Source organism: Falco rusticolus, chromosome 2 (genome assembly GCF_015220075.1).
Source record: "Falco rusticolus isolate bFalRus1 chromosome 2, bFalRus1.pri, whole genome shotgun sequence".
In the NCBI taxonomy this organism is placed as follows: Eukaryota; Metazoa; Chordata; class Aves; order Falconiformes; family Falconidae; genus Falco; species Falco rusticolus.
The window spans coordinates 96,520,233-96,537,720 of NC_051188.1; the positions used below are offsets into that span (position 1 = coordinate 96,520,233).

At 38.0% G+C, this 17,488-nt stretch overlaps 1 long non-coding RNA gene across 1 annotated transcript in view; it reads right to left on the reverse strand.

The window, feature by feature from the left end:
• Positions 1-2,854: 2,854 nt before the first annotated feature.
• Positions 2,855-17,488, reverse strand: part of LOC119143327 — a 64,633-nt gene continuing 49,999 nt past the window's right edge. Inside the window, exons 2-3 of the long non-coding RNA XR_005102668.1 lie at positions 9,474-9,546; positions 2,855-2,914 (exon numbers count right to left, since the gene is read on the reverse strand). This is a non-coding gene — a long non-coding RNA (uncharacterized LOC119143327). The remainder of the gene's footprint in view (positions 2,915-9,473; positions 9,547-17,488) is intronic.

Genomic DNA, 17,488 nt, shown 5'->3' on the forward strand with positions numbered 1-17,488 from the left:
ATTTACTCACAGCTAGCTCTTGAAAACTTTGCAGTGTTTTTACAACCATAAAATCCAATAAAACAAGCCCCAAAACACACTATTTTTTTTATTATTTTTTTTAATCCTAGTCCAGGAAAATGGTGAGAGGTAACGAGCTTGGGCCCAATTAATTATGATACAAGGAACGGACAAGAAACACACACTTAGGAAGCCTAACTTGTAACAGCCATCTTTCATTGTTGTGCTTGTGTCTGTTCTTGGTATATACCCCCTATTTTGCCCAGATACAAAGTATGTTAAGGATGCTTAAACCAGTACTTGTCCTATAGGTCAATGCTTGCTCAACTGAGGAGCCAGCTCAAGTCATTCAGGGCCCACCTTGCACATACCGAAAGGGCAGATACAGATAGGCTTCCTGGCACCCTTCCATCCTACAATTTCCTACCGCTATTATACTGATCATTCAAATCTAATTTTAACAAGCAAGCAAGCCTTCTGCTGTCAGCAACCATTGTTACAAGACAGAAGGAAAAGACTTTAAACAAATTTTCATGCTTTTCAACATCTGCGTATTTGTCTTGCTTTTGTTTCTGGAGAGGAGCACGGAAGAGGAAAATAAGGGAAGCACTTTCCCAGGTAGGGAGCTAAGATGTCAGTGCTGTCACTTCCCATTTCCTAAACAAGCCGAATTTTTCCAAACAATACATGGGTAGCAGAAGGGTATTATTAATTTAAGAACCAATTCACTAAATTTAGACTAAAAAGTCTAAAAACCATGCTACACTAACAAAGCAATTTTGAAAAACATATTCCCCTAAGATCACATAAAAATAATGGGTTTTGTTTCAAAAATATGAAACATTTTCCACATGCTTTGGTAAAATCAAGTCCTACACAGCCACAGTATTTATTTTTTTAAATAACTAGCTATATGCATCTCTTCACAGCTAAGTCTGTGTGTAAATGAAACGCCTCCACCAGTTCAGAAAGAATCTAAAAATTTCCTTCATTGTATACTACCTCACAACAAGACACCACTGACCATGTTTCTAAGTGTTAGCATAAGAGATCAGAAAAAACAGAAGAATTTGAATGTTCTTCTACCTATTTTCAGATGGCTTTCAAAAGCGAAGTCAAAACAGAATAATGAAGAGTTGAGTTCATTAGTCGCACAGCAGAAGACATCATCCCATAAAATGTGCATTGGTAGTGAAAAGTTGCAAGGGGTAAGATAACCACTGAACATGATCAGTTCTGAAGATTATCATAGAAAAAGGACATAAACATGGTTCCAATAACCAAGGGTAAGACAACATCCATAGAAAAGTCATCCTGATAAGGAAGAAACAGCTCAGTTTGTTCTGAGTTAAAACACAATCAAGTTAGCTATGTGGCACATCCTGCTGTTTATAACACATAATTTTAACAGAAGATTAAAGCCATCTGCAGGTCTCCTAAACAAAACAAATGCTATACTGTGGTGCTGAAATATGTAAGGTGCTTCCATTACCTAGAATTCATATATTAGAAGGCTATTTTTACATTGGAATGGGAAATATCTAATAGCATTTAACACTCTTAACAGGTACAGAAAATATTACCTGTGTAACACACTGCCTAGGTTTTACAGCCTGCATAAAATACACCGTTACACTGTTGACTGAATGGCAGTAGTCAAAACATGGGGGATCAAGTCCTCTTAGACACTACCGAACATCCACAAGGTATTTAATTTGATCTCCTTGTTCAAGTGAGGGGCATTTGCATTCATTCACATTCAGCAAATGATTAATCTAAGAAAGCTAAGATTCTTGTCATTTATCCGTTTCTCCCAAACTCCATTTGTTCTTCTATGGAATTATGGCCATAAATAAAATGTTGCATTCAAACACGCTGTGATACAGCCAGCCAATTTCACTGCAGATAAAGGTCAAAGAAAAAAATTATTAAAAAACAAAATAACTTTTCCTTTGTTCCAAATTCTCTATATAAAACATCAGTGCCAAGCATTCAAGTAAACCCTGAGCGTCGTTCAGTCCTTACTGGGCTCTTAAACAGGCTGTACGTTTTATCTGCCATAATAGCAGCACTGGGCAGAAGGCATCATTTTTGGAGCAGGACAAGTTACTGAACTATTTCTTCAGTTTCTTGTACATTAACGACTGTGTTGCAGCTGTCACCCAGAAACATATGACCATCCTTCTCAGCTAAATAATCTGCATGTAAGCCCTAACCTTAACAGTAGACCTTCATAAGCATGAAGACAAAAAGAGACCAGTACATTATTTAACTGGGTTACTTCAACAACAGAAGTTTTACAACTCAAACATACAATTCTTGCATTATACCTAACTTTGAAACATTGCAAGAAATCTGTATTTTAGAAATTCATCTGAACAGGATGTAAAAATTTTAGCTAATGGACAATTCCTCACCCCAATTTCAACAATTTTGCAGCATTAAAATAGCTATGAATATTGGCGGAGTAACAAAATCTGTTTCCTGTTTGATTTTTCTACCTTTAACTTATTTCCAGTGCATCTTTATTTCCCTAACTTCCACACAAAAGAGCCTTCTCATATCATAAATTTTCACACGCTTATTACGAGATGATGACCAACTCACAATTCCAGTCTCTATTTAACAAAACAGATTAGATTTTCTGTTTCCTACCAAAAGATGAGCTCTTCCAGAACTTCCAAACTCTTTCTCTAATACATCCAAACATTCTGAGTTTCAGGTATGAGTACTGCTCCTCCACACTGCACCTCTGTACTAGTTAAATATTATCCATTCGATATGATGGCAAATACACTTTTTACATGTTAGTCTTACAATCCTACATCAAAACATAGTATCACTGAATGGTAGATTTACATGCAAGCTGTACAGTATGGCTGCAGCGCACCTCAAGATCCACAAATGAAAAATTCTGAAGGAGGTTTAGATATTATGGGCTTGCACAGATGAAAACAAAAAGACATCACTTTGCTATTCCTCATCACTATCTTTACAACTGAATAGTGCAACATGAAATAGTAAACTGAAAAGCACAGTAAGAAAACTTAACAACTAGAATCACCTGGAGATCTGGAATAGGGAAACAGGAGAAAAATGCTGGTATTTAGTCCAGAACGAGGATGTTCAGGAACAGCTCAACATAGCTTTTTTCAGTGACTAAAACTGGAGGCAGTAACTGCTGGATTTGCTTACAAATTCAGCCAGTGTTTTAGGGACAGGATGCAGGACAGGCTTCTGCAAAAGCAGGCAAATACTTAAGCATGTGTTATTATCATACAGTATTAGCAGAGACATAGCTCTGTACATATGGTTTCAAAGCACAGGAGATACTGCATCCACTGCTTTCCTCACCACAGATGTGCACACAAACCACTAGGCTGTTCTGGACTGATGCTTAACATTGACTGGATAGATTGGAAGTTGTAGGGAAAAGAAGGACATGGGACTTGATGCAATGAAAGGTAACATAGAAATACAAATGGAAAGTAACAAAGAGATACTACTTGGGAAAATGCAAGATATAACACATTTGATATATTAAAAAAAAAAGTTAGGAATAAGGAAGGAAAGGAAAAAGTGCACTGAGACATAAATTAAGTAGGAGATATCATGGACAGCCAAGCTACATAGTAGAATTTAAAAAAAAAGAAAATAATCAGAAATCATGCTAGTAGATAAAAAATATATCCTCTATAAATTTAGGAGGACCTGGACTCCTGAATCTCCTGGTTAAATGGAGAGGAGTCTCTGAAAAGCGAAACCATGAAGTAGTGACTTGAGTAAAGACTGACAGATACATTTGTACAGGTGAAAAATGGCAAAGTGGGGCAAAGAGAAAGTGGGGTAATAGTTTACAAATATCTAAAGGAGGAATCTGCACAGCAGAAAGAGGAAAACATTTTTTTATCAGATATGGAAACTCAAGGAGGAGTAAATGGAAATTTTTGTTGGGTTTTTTGTTGGTTTTTTTTGTTAATGGAAAATATTGAGTGATTAGCAGGAAAAGCTTTTTGGAGGGGAACAAATGTTGACCTGTGAAAAAACTGCCAGAGGGAATACTGCAAAGCTACTGTTGGACAAAATAACAGAAAATGCGCTGATGGGAACAGTCATGTATCAGCAAGGACAAACACCCTGGATGATGCAAAAGACCACTTCTTAGTATGCCTATCTGTGCACCATGCATATTGTAAGTAAGATATACTACCTGAAAATTTGTGCTTCCTTTTTAATATAATGCTAATGTACTTTATCACTGATTCTAACAGGCTTTAATAGGAGGAAGCATATATTCAATTATTTTATTACATGCTTGGAATATAAATGGCAAGCATCTGCACTCTAGTTTACTCCTTCCGTCCTCACCTTCTCATAAAAAAAGCAGTGGCACAGTTCAGCATTCAAAGCAGCCCTCCCCAGCCCAGCTGCTTTCTTGGCCAGTTTGCTGGGATCTATATATCCAATCTAATTATTTTGATTCTCATTTCCAACCCTATCAGTGGTGCAGTGGTGCAAGAAATAAAAATGCCAGTCTCTTGAATGTGTTAGAACCTAAGAGCTAAAAGCTACTCTTTTGCAGAAGCATCACTGTGGCCCAAAGCTCCTGTCACCATGCAATTTAAGTTCAGTGTTCTGGGTGTGACTCGAAAGCCGTTTCCCAATGTACCAATATTGAGCATTTCATGTAACATTTCAGATATGCTACAGGTTGTTGCATCATCTTGTTCTGTCACAGTGTAACCGACTAACAAAACCCAGCAATGCTTCAGTTTAGTTTTTGTCTCTTTTTAAAGGCTTCCTTAAGTAATTCTTCTTTTGTTATTTTCCCCTTTGTTTTCTTAAAAGGGAAAAAATAGGATCATACCAGCTTATCTTCCCTTAAGTGATCAGAAGACTCAGTAATACTGCCAAAACACCTACTATCCTCTCAAGTCAGGGGGATCATACGTTGCTCACTAGCTGAATTCCCTTGGGGGTCTTTTCCCTGACTATGTGCTTTCCCCCTCTTGAATTACAGTGTTACTTAGATTACTAATGCCTCAGCACCACCAAAAATATTCCCATTCATTTCCACAGCTTTTACAAATATGGTAACATGATTTGTGTTTCAATATAAGCGTCACCATTTTACTTTTTATTATGAATATCATATGTTTGGCAAGCTGTCTGACCTTCCTTATGATGATGAATGCCACAGCAAACAATTTGCTGTATCTTTAAAGAAATGGCCAATTCAATTACATTACGCCAGAAGCTTTCAAATCCCTCTCTGCCAAACGTCTTTGCTATATCCTGCCACAGACAGCCGATTTGTATTCCAGCACAGTAGGACACTTGTTTTATTGAAGCATACAGTTCTAGTTAGGTACCATCAACAGAGCACTATTTCAGTTCTCCAGCTCTATGTTCCTTCCCACTGCCTCTAGCCTCAGTTATTAGGATTTTCAATTTTACTGACCAAACGTGTATGCGTTACTAATTACATGCATGAAATCCAGTAGTTATCGACTGCTACAACAAAATACATTAGTGACCAATTACAGGAGTTCTTGGCAGCAATGGTTATCATTTTAGTGGATTTAATCATTGTACTTAAAGTGAAGCTTGAGATTCCCTTTGAGATTACACCACTAATTGCTTCTGTTTTGCCAGTTACTGCATGAGCTGGTTTGCAAAAAGGATCACTAAAGATGCTTTCTAAATATTGAAGAGCAGCAGATGAAGCCTCCTGTAATGACACCCCCCTCCCCCAACCACAGTGTCAATTAATTCATACCACAATGCCAACTGCCGATACGTATCCCCCTTGTCATCCCCTCTTCCCTTCTCATTACTAGTTATTTGGGCAGACAACAGCAATACAGCTGCACTGCTGTTCACATGAATTTGCATGACATTTATTTATATTGAGAGTTGAGAATATTACACTTTAAAAAAAATACAATTTTCTCCCATCTTCTGTGTTTGCAGAGGATGCTACTTGTTATTATTATAACAGCATGACTGAACGACCTTAGACCTTTAAGAAAAAAAAACCAAAATAACAACCTAGGCAAAGTACATGACTTATTACATGCACAACACCACCATAATAGGTTCCACTTTCCAGGAATCTCTAAAAACAAACACTCCCCCTCCAGAGGAATTTGTAATATAACATATTGTTCTTTAAAAGCCCACGTCTACTTCCAGATCCCCACTAGTGATGAATTATCTGGTTTACAGCCTCATAAAGTGGAAGTGTCTATATATTTCAATGCTGAGGCCAACCACAGGACTTTGGTACCTTTCAAATGTAGTGATAAACAACTTGCCAAACACCAATGAAAGGCTAAGACACATGGCTTCAGGCAAAACAAGGAGATATAATTTCATCAGCATTTTAGGTCTGATCAAAATAAGTTGTCTTTCAAAGACAGAAAGTGTGGGGGAGGGTTGCAACGACAGTTCTGTTAGATGTCTGAGAACAAGGTATTTTAATAAAATAGTTTAAATAATTTTTTTTTTTGGTTCCTTTCTATTAAAATTTCAGGTACTGGAGCTTTCCATTACTCAAATACCACTTTCTGAACAACAACAGAAATATTAAATAAGAAGTATAAAACCCCCAAAAATCCTCATCGAAAAATTTCTCATGAGATTACAAAACCTTCTAGAATTGTTTCATCAAACATCAACTTTTTTAGGATTTCAGTAGATGCTAAATTGATACAACTCTAATTAGAAACTTAATTGCACTCTGTGAGAGAGATACTGTAGAGTTTTCAATCCCCAGAGACTTCTAGACTATGAACAGCAGAGCATATGACATCTTTAAAAACTGTCAGAAACCATACACTATGATTTACAAAAATAATAACAATCTCCCTGAAATTAACTGCTAAAACAAGAGCTTTGTCCTACAGTATCAATAGGCTGTAGCAACAGTACCAGTTGGCTTCACTTCAGCCTCTAAATACGGTATAGGCTATTATCTACTGATCCCTGAAAAAGAACATAATGCAGTACACAGAGGGTTGCATCACGGGTACGTCTTTTCTTGCTTCAAAACCAAATGTAGGTTTGTACAAACACATCGATCTTTCCAGAACACCAGGGACAAGAAATGCTATGTGCAGGATGCTCTCAAAAACAAGGCCAGGTCATTTCCATGCTTAACAGAGAAAATCTTGCCCCAGGGAACTGAATTTCAAGTCTGAATGAGAAAATGTGCAGGTGATACAGTAACTACAATAACTGGCAAATAATAAACTGGGTAAAACCACCTAAATTAGAGATCAATCCTATATTCATAAAGGAACAGACTACACAATTTAATTGGATTATCCCCATCTCTTAGTTCAAGAGTTCTTGACTTCTGCCTTCCTCACAACACTTAAGGACAATATTCAAGTAAAAAGTAACGTAACACTCACAAGGTATCTTTGTCAAGGCAGGAGTCACTACACCTACAAATCCTCAAACCCAGCAGAATGACCACCTTTCTTTTGTATGGGCAAGCTCCTGTCTCACGTACGCAAGCACGAAATTTAAACTGTAATTGCACCTGGAGTTTCTAGTGCTTCCCTCCAAATGAGCAAATGGGAACAAGACAGAAGAAAACACTCCCAAAATGAACAGCTGAGCTTATGTAGCAACCAGAATACAAAAGGTCAGGAAATACCTGTCTTTCATCACTGTCAAAAGCAATAGACTAAAATATGCAGAGCAGGACTGATAACACAGGAAATGAATGAAAACATTTGCTACATGTTAGTATAGAAGTTAAAAGAAACAACGCAAAAACCTCTCTCAAAAGTTCCCTGCTGGATTTAAAACAGAGCTGTTGAGCCAATTTTGAATTCAAAACATGGTACTGTCATTTAAGAATACTGAACTCTCCTTCAATAAATCTTACACCTTCTTACTAGTCCACAGACCTAATTCCTAAAACCATACATAACGAGCACAAGTATAACAAGGCATAATATTTACAGGAACCAGAACTTCAATGAGAATGACAAATACACTGGAAAACAAGAAGTTACTTAGAATGCAGTCTCAGGCATTTGTGCTTCACCCTTACAACTTACAAGTCAAGGAATAATAATGCTAAATGCTGCCATGATGCATTTCTGAATGAATTAAATCTTATGTGTGTATAGCTCACAAAGCCTGGCATACTTTTAAATTGCATATTTAATTCTCTTTAATATCCAAAGCAATGAGAGACTTTTTTTGTCTACTACTCTATCATGAAGAGATAAAACCACTGAATACTATGGCAAAACAAACACATTCTTTCACAAAGTGACACGACAGATATCAATTTGTAAGTTCATGCATTCAGTACAAGAATATGATTAAACCACAGCACAGATTTGGAATAAAATGAACAGATAACAAGTTTATATCAAGAGACTCTGAGCTGATAAGTAGAGTTTGTAAAATTTAATGTAGATACCAGTAAGGATATTCAACTTACTGAAGCATCCTAAAACTAAACAATTCTTTTAGCATGATAAATACCAGAAAGGCTCCAGCTCTGGCAGTTGTTTCAGAAAACTCAATTAACTTGCCCATTATTAAAAACATGTTACCAGTAGAAAGAAATTTTGTGCTATACTATACTTATCTGTTCATTAATATTACATGCCTTTCATATGTGAGTATGTATGAATAAATGAAAATGTTAAATAATACAACAAAGTACCTTTTTGACGCGTAAAATAATTTATTGTAACCAGAACAATGCTTGGCTTGCCAGAAGAGGAAGCTAGGTAGATAACTGAAAAATATTCTTCCTGCCTTTTCAGAAACCTGTGTAGGCTAGGTTTGGGACTGGGGACCTTCGGATGCCTAGGAATGTCTGCCACATGCCCTGGCAAAGCTGGTGAAGAAAAGCTGTCTCTGTCCTATTTTAAATGGAAGGTAATCCAATTGCTTTAGTTGGAAGCAAACCTAACCAAGACAATAGCTTTTGTCTCAAACAACCTGAAATGATCATTCACCCTTTCCAAGACAATCACGTTAGGCCACCACAAGGTCATCTTCTCTGCCTTTGTCCTCTGATGGCCTCATACTTAACCTGGCCTCTTCTTAGGAATTCAGTCCTTCTGAATCTCAGTGCCTTATTATGATCACAAACCAGCAAGATCAAGTTTAACTTTATGAAATAGAGAAGTCATTCAAACTCAGAAATTAGCCTCAAGATAAATAATTAAAAAGGTGAAATACTAAAATACCAAGAAATCCTGCATATAATCTATATTTAATTTTATGGAAGCTTTAAGGGTAGCAATAAAAACCAAACCTACTGCAAAGCACTGAAGGCTCTGCACCTTTTAGCTAGCCCTGGTACTTCTAGAACTTTTCAATTCAAAAGCCAAGGTATTGTCTCATGTTACAGACTGTAATTAGGCACAGAGGTTGTGAAAAATATTTAACAGTTTTAACATGTAAAGCCGATTTCCAGCTAAGCATTCACTTACTCAGGTGCAAGAACAGTCAAGATCCCCAGTTTCCCCCAGATTTTCCCTTCAGGCCAGTTTTATCCTTAGGTACCTGTGTACAATAAAAAAACAAAGAAAAAAAAATTTACATAACTCCTCGTAAGTTCATCTCTTGATTTTATCAACTCCCATGGCCCCAAATTGTCAACAATTTAAAAATTTGGATCTCCAGCTTTTCTAACAGGATTATTTCCCATCAATTTGCTTAACCAGAAGCAAACTCGAAGCTTTTTTTCCCCTGCAAAAAGACTGTGTTTTATTTGAGCAGTTCTACATATATATATATTTTTTTTTAGACCCAGCACAACTTAAATGAAAGAGTTTTCTGTGAGAAACCTCATGTAAATTCAAACTGGTAGAAAGTGGGATTGCATGACTTAGGTATATTTCATCACTTGTTTTTAGGAGTACAGACAGCAACACAGTTAAGGCTTTGTTAGCCACAGATTTAAACTACCTTAAAACTGTTAACATGTAACAAGAAAGTCCTACATACTCAGTTATGACTTTAAAAATTGAAAGAAGGTTCGTGTACAGGTGCACTGTCACTTAGTTAAGGAGAAGCTCAAAAAATGAAGTTATGCTAGGTTCTCCAAGCACTAGTATGAATTAAAGAAACATTTTCAAAATGTGCTATTCAACCATATAGAATTGATTTTTGCAAACATATGGAGTTCCAATTAAACAAGTGTGGCTATGCTGACACAAAAGTCCACCTGCATATATTCAAAATTACAGAATTAGACCATCTAATTTAGAGCAGCTCATCTAACAATAACAGTAGAAAAGAACTGCATTTGATAGAACACAACCACTGAAACTAGTCTCTTTAAACAGTAACTGCAGCTTTACTTTTGACCATGGTCAGAATATAACCAGGTAGAGATGGAATTAGTTCCCCTAAAATACAATTACATCAGATCAAAAGAAAATTATTTTTCATCTTCTCCATCTGCTCATGCAAATAAATATATAATTGGAAGAGTAAGCAAGGCACCGTTTTTCAAAGAAGATTTTACTGAAATCAACAGAAATTAAAAAACTGACTATAACTATGTTTCCTAGTTTTTAAGTTTTCTTTGCATATTGTGCATCCAGATTTTTGCAGGACAAATATATGGAAAACAAGTAATTTAAAAGACCCACAAAATTCAACAAGCTATATATAAGCATCAACATCCTCAACAACCCTAAATTCTTAAAATAACAAGACGTCCAGTGAGGTGGAAACCAATAAATGTTTAAGGTAAGCACTTCAGAAGTCCCAATTGTATTTTTATTTATTAGGGATTTGGAGTTAATTGGCTGCCTTGTTCATATCTATTCTGACAGGCTTTTTATTAGGTGATGGTGTGCAATTTTTTTCCATAGGGCCTCAACTTCATTCAGTGAATACAGCAGATAGGAGAAAAGAGAGTACTGAAGATCTGCCCATTAACTGAATTGCATCTGGTCACAGCACAGCTCTACACTTTACTTACTCCAGGTTATTCTGTGCCATTTCAGAACAGCACTCTGAGGACAGAAATGCTAGTTCTCACACAGAGCTCCTCTTCGGTGCTGTCAGGATAACAACAAATTGCATTACAGTCCCCTGAGATGTACATTATATGATCCCCATAGTCTGTGAACTTAAGGAATGAAACTTTTCCATTAGGAGCATTACAAACTGTAGTGTTCGACCAAAGGTTCCTAAAACTCATTTACCACAGTACCTAGCCTTATATAATATTTCTAACTGATTTTTCTGAGGAAGTTGTATTCATGTGCCTTAACCAACTGACACATCTTTGCTTTCTTGTAGCGCACTGCCCCATTCACTACCTGTCTTAAGGTTCCTACAACAAATGAAAGCAAGTTTTCAAAGACCTATCTCCTTGGCTGAACAGTTTTCGTACACTTCTGGTCCAGTTGAAAAGACAATACAGTTCTGATATCTTACAATTTAAAACTGTATCATAATGCGTATGTCCAAAGAAGTTCAGCTAACATATTCGAGACAACCTTAATTCTTCACCTTCCCAGCTTCGCAGTGCTTGTTCTTCGTAACACTAACATTACTCGAGACAACTTTCTGAGCTTGGTTTACTTTCCAGCTCTTTTGAAGACAGTAACTGTTGAAAGGGAGAAGCTCCACCTTGTTCAATGCACACACCCAGAGCCTCCCTCAAAACCTGGCCACCTCTCCTTCTCATCCAAGCTGCACCATTGCCAACACTGGGGACATACACCACCGCCTCCGTCACACTCTGTCATCAAGCTCAGTCTCCTATTTCTGATCTCATCTTGCCTCCTTGCCTCTTTACAGTAACTGCTTCATTCTCATCGACTTCATTGTAAGACATATTGCTCCCTCACCTGCCTGCAACCAGAATCCCATTTCCCATTAGCTTCCAGCTCACATATACTAGCTTTCCCTTTAATCTCAGCATCGTCTCTCAGTTTTCTGTCCTCTTCACAGCTGTGTTAGCTCTTCCACACCACTTCTCACTTTCCAATGATTTTTTCACTGCTTTACTCTCCCACTCAGCCTCTTGCACCTGCCTCTTGCCCCAGAAATTTTCAGATTTATTCTAGACAACCAACTCCCTATCTTTTCCATATTTACCTTCCTGGCTCCTACACAGGCTCTATGATTAGCATGCCACAGCCTTGGCTGCTACACTTTGTGCTGAATTCATTTTCAGTGGTGGCCATTACTAAGATCTGTACAAGGGCTAATTAGTAGGAACACTTAATTTCAGGATCCAAGAGGGACTTGGGCAGAAGACAAGCCAAAGCAGCAGTGCTGTCTGTGCAGAAGTAGAAGTTTAGGCACTTAAATCCCTTGCCTTACTTAATGTAAAAATACACAGACAGGAATATTTAGATGTCAAGGCAGCTGTATGCAGGCTTTGCAGACTGTAGGTACCTGAATCCTGAAGTTAGATTTAACACCATCTACTCTTTCAAATTAGAACAACAAAAAACCCACAAAAAATCCCCCAAACCCAGACATTCTACAAAGAACCCAAATAAAACTACATAGAGTCTACATCTCAACTTAAACTCATTCTACATTTCAGTTAACAAGAGTTACCATTACTTATTTAAGCCATTCTTTCTGAAGACGTAACACCCCTTTGGTTCAATCAAATACATTAAGTATTGCAGGAAGGAAGGAGGAATGGGTTTTAATTAAAACCAGGGTTTTCTTGGCACTGCTTACCAAGGACAAGTGTGCTTATCTTTATTCCACTGGAATAAAGTAGATGATAGCACACCTTCACCGATTTTTCCTAGAAAGCACAAACTAACCAAAGATACCTTCCTGTCTTGTCTCAAACATCCCTCCTTGGGGGAGGGGCTTACGGGAATTAAGGCTGAATTTAAGATGATTTTATATAATCATAGAATACCAGGTTGGAAGGGACCTCGAGGACCACCTGGTCTTGGCAAACTCATGGTCTAGACAAGATGACCCAGCACCCTGATGGTTCAGCTGAATCTTAAGTGTCCAATGTTGCAGAATCCACCACTTCTCCAGCAGGATTATTCCAATGGACAATTGTTCTCATTGTGAAAAATTTTCCTCGTGTCCAATCACAATGTCCCCAGGTGTAACTTGTACCCGTTACCTCTTGTCTTTTCCATGTGACTCCTTGGAAAGAGGCAATCTCCATCTTATTTGCAACCCTTTAAATACTAGAACACGGTGATAAAGTCTCCTACTAAGCGTTCCTTTCTCAAGGCTGAACAAACCCAGTTCTCTCAGCCTTTTCTCATATGGCAGGCTTCCCAGTCCTTTGATCATCTTTGTGGCACTTCCTTGGACCCTCTCCAACCTGTTCAGATCGTTTTTATATAGTGGGCACCAAAACCGAATGCAGTATTCTAGGTGTGGCCAGACCAGCACCAATTAAGAGTGGGATAATGACTCCTTTATCTCTGATGATGATGCCTTTGTTGATGCAGCCCAGCATCCTGTTGGCTGGCTTTCCTGCCGCAGCACACTGCTCCCTCATATTGAGCTGCTTGTCTACCAGGAGCCCCAGGGCCCTTTTCCATGGAGCTGCTTCCCAGCCAGGTAGATGCCAGCCTGTGCTTCACTCCTGGATGATGTCTTCCCAGATCAAAGTCCTTGTCAAACTTCATAAGGTTCTTGTTAGCCCACGCTTCCAGCCTATTCCAGGGCTTCCTGCAGCATGGCTCTCCCTTCCAAAGTGTCCACCTCCCCACTTAGTTTGGTATCATCAGCAAACAAATTGGGAGAGGCCGATTCCCCCAAGACACGAAATAATAAAGCATATTAAAAGACATTTGATTTACTGCATAATTCCTATTTTTAGAATAATTTCAGTATTTGGGTTGGTAGCTTGTATCAACACAATATGAACTATACCAACACAAACAGAAGACTCACCTCATGACTTCACCATTATTTATAACAGGCATCTTTTGAAAAGAAACCTTAATATAGATTAGTATAGGTTAGGTGATCACAGCTTCTTAGTATCAATGAACACTAACAGCCAGCTGTAGGACTGTTCCTAACATGGATTTACATATCAATAGCCTGAACCTGTCAGCTAATCTGCCCTTCTACCTTATTTTAACTTTTCCCATATTTTATACATTCTCCTATCTCACACAACTTCTCCTCTTCCATTCATGTCCCTGTGTTTGTTTCTTCCGCTTTCCCATAATTTCCTCACTGAAGTACAAACCAAGTTTCAAATGATGAAGAATGCAGTTGCCTTTCTGCACAGTATCATCAGCGCTTTGGTGGTGCAACCCACGTGCTGCAAATGCTGCAGGAGCTTTTCCTTAGCATTAATACAATTCAGGACTGGTGTATCAGAGAGGTGAATGTAAAGCAAAATATTAAATTAGTGTAAATGAAAACTTTAATCTTTCACATTATCTTTGCAATTAACTTCCTATGATTTACATCCTTGTTTAACGTAACCTGTATGATGATTGCCCAAAAGACTATAGTTCTGGAAAAATAAAAATCTAGAAGAGTTACATTGGATTTAAAGCTAGACCTGTCATTAATTGTTATCCTGAGCTTATTCCCAGTATTATTCCCTCTTCTTCCAGCCCCACCTCATTCAAATACAGTGTCACATTTTCATGGCACACATCACATGCTATTTTGCTTCACATGCTGATAAACTTACCTGTACTTAAGCCTTGTGTTTCTTTCCCATTTGCAGTACTTCTAAATTTGCACTATTAGTATATAATAGTACAAAAAAAGCTTTTCTTCATTTTTTCTTGTGAGCCACTATACTTCCCCTTCTCATGATGATAAAACAGTAGTGAGTCACATCGTTCCTTTCCTCTTAACACAGCAGCAGATCCAGGCTTCTCTTCCATCAAATGCAACCCCATCCCTTCAGGGCAACAACAGTGATCTCAGTTCTCTCTTGTCTACCTTTGTGTCCTGCTGCTGTCCAAAATCGTACTCCTCCCAGAGAATTAATGGGGTCTCTTCCTGAATCCTCTAATATGCCACATGCTGAAATCCTCAGGAAGCTGACCAGTGCCTATGTGTGTTTACAAGGACATGTGAGAGAGCAGGAGCGAGTGCTCATTTGGGAGGGCAAGGGAGGCAGCCTCTCCTCCAGGTGAAATATTCACATACAGCCTGGGGGTTTAAGCTCCAGGATCCTCACAGCTTGTAGTAAAATCTGTGCAACCGCATCTTCTTCATTTAAAAATCTCAGCCTCTGCTGAAATGATGTAGACTCAGTGAAGAAAGCACATATCCCCCTCCTATGCTGCTACTGTATTACTGAGTGGCCATTTAATAACCGTATACTTTACTTAATGAGTACAGATGAATGATTCAGTGCCAGAAGGTGTCTGCTAAAAAGTAATTTCTATTACATCTTGATTCTTCCAATACTGAAACTAAAAAGGAAAAGTAACTCTCTGATTTATCTGAAATAAAGACAGCAGACTGAGGTTATATTTAAATTACAAATGATGGAAAATATTTATGTACACTATAACAAGGCAGCCTTTCAACAACCTTTTTGTGTCCAATATATAAAAATCAAGTGTAAATACAGTATCATCAATGAACACAGTATTTACAAATAAATAACTAATTCCTCTGTTGAGCCACACTGTGTTAAGTACACTTTAAGGCTGAAAGTGGTATCTAATTATCTTTATTTGACCCTAAATGCAACCGGGAAATAAAGTTCAAAATACTTGGATCTTGCTGATAAGCACTCAACATTGAAAGGTATGTGCCAGGATAACATAAGGTGGCATTTATTCTTATTTCTGCTGAAGAGGTCTCAATCAGTCACACAAATGTATTTAATGTTGTACTATCTCTTGTTCTTCACTTTCATATACTGTCTGCTGGCACTGAAGGTAGAACGAGATTCAGTTATCCTGGCTCCCACCACCAGTAAGGCCTGACCCTGCAAATACACCACCGCCACATCCCATGGAGGAAGCAGGTCTGTTGATATGAATCATGCTCTTGGAACTAGGCTTCAAAACCTAAATAATCCCATGGTTGTAACTCATACAGAAGCCAATTATAACTGGTGATCCCAGACATTTCTCAGAAGTTGGCACTTTGAGTCTCTCCTATTCATCAGCATGTTGACATTTTTTTGCTAGTTAGGATAACAGTAACACAAATATCTGTAACTATTAGTAGTAGATTGATGCTGATCTTTAACAACAAAACAAAACAAAACAAAAAACCAAACCAAAACAAAACACCAATAAACCCCCGAACACCACACTGGTAAACTGACCAAAAAGCCATGAAATGAATTTCAGTATTTGCCTTCAGGAAACTCTTCTCCTCTGTTTATTTTCCCTTTCTGCTCACAAGCTCCCGGCATCCCTTGTACTGCAGTGTTTACATTCTAGTTTCCATCACCAGAGACATGAAAAAGACACTTCGTTTACCCACACATACCTCCTTGCCAGAAAGGTCAAGAGAATCATTTACAAATGAAGGCCCATCATTTTCCCCCACAAATTACCCATATGAAGCCAAGAATCATCCCATCCACACCTCATCACATTAATAAGTGCCTGTGCCTCCCCAAAGCCCGCAAGACTGAAGGAAAATAACGATTCTTACCATTTGATGGTTTCCTAGCACAGAAAATTTACCAGTATAATGGTGACAGAATCTAGTCTAGACTAGTTTAAACCTTCCATGAAGGGATCTGGGTGGTTGGGTTGTTTGGTTTGGATTTTTTTGTAATAAATAGGGCTTTGGCTTAACAATCTTCATCCAAAAGAAGCCCAGCTCACCTCAAAATGTTTTTCTTACTAGAGTAAGAGGATTTTAGCATGATCACTACAGCTGTTAATAGTCTGGCTGATGCTAGTTAACTTGCTCGCACAGACAAGTCCTAGAACTTCACAGCAAACAAGTGATCTGGGTTTATACTTTGCACAGCCTAAAGCCAATATAGTTAACATTTCTTTGATCCTTGAACTTCACACTTCAGAGAGCTGCAGGAAAGAGGAAGTGCTGGAGGCCTGGTACTTTCAGGAACCATTAATTATAGGAACTCATCATGAAGGGCATTGCTAGAAGTTTGCTTCAGACCATCTGAAAGTATTAGAGATAATCCAATGGTTTAAATATAAACTGTGCAGTTGCTACCACACAGTTGTCCATGAAAGACAAGGTCTTGGTGCATTCCCCCCGCCACCCCCCCCCCCCCGCCCCAGGCTGAATCTGTAAGGTGTTGAACAGGAAAGAAATTTACCACAGTGTAAGCCCCTTCCATTAAAAAGTATTCCCTAGCATGTTTCTCATATTTGATCTCAAAGTAAACTATACATCACATCCATTTTTTTGGCTGTCTACTATACTATAAATATTATGGCTAAAACTTTCAAAAGATTGGCTATTAAATTTAATCAGCAAATGCACTCTTCTGAACTCATTTTTGAAATATAATTCACCCTAAATGGGAGTTACAGTCTTTTTATGGGAAAAAAACCAAAAGTGACATTCA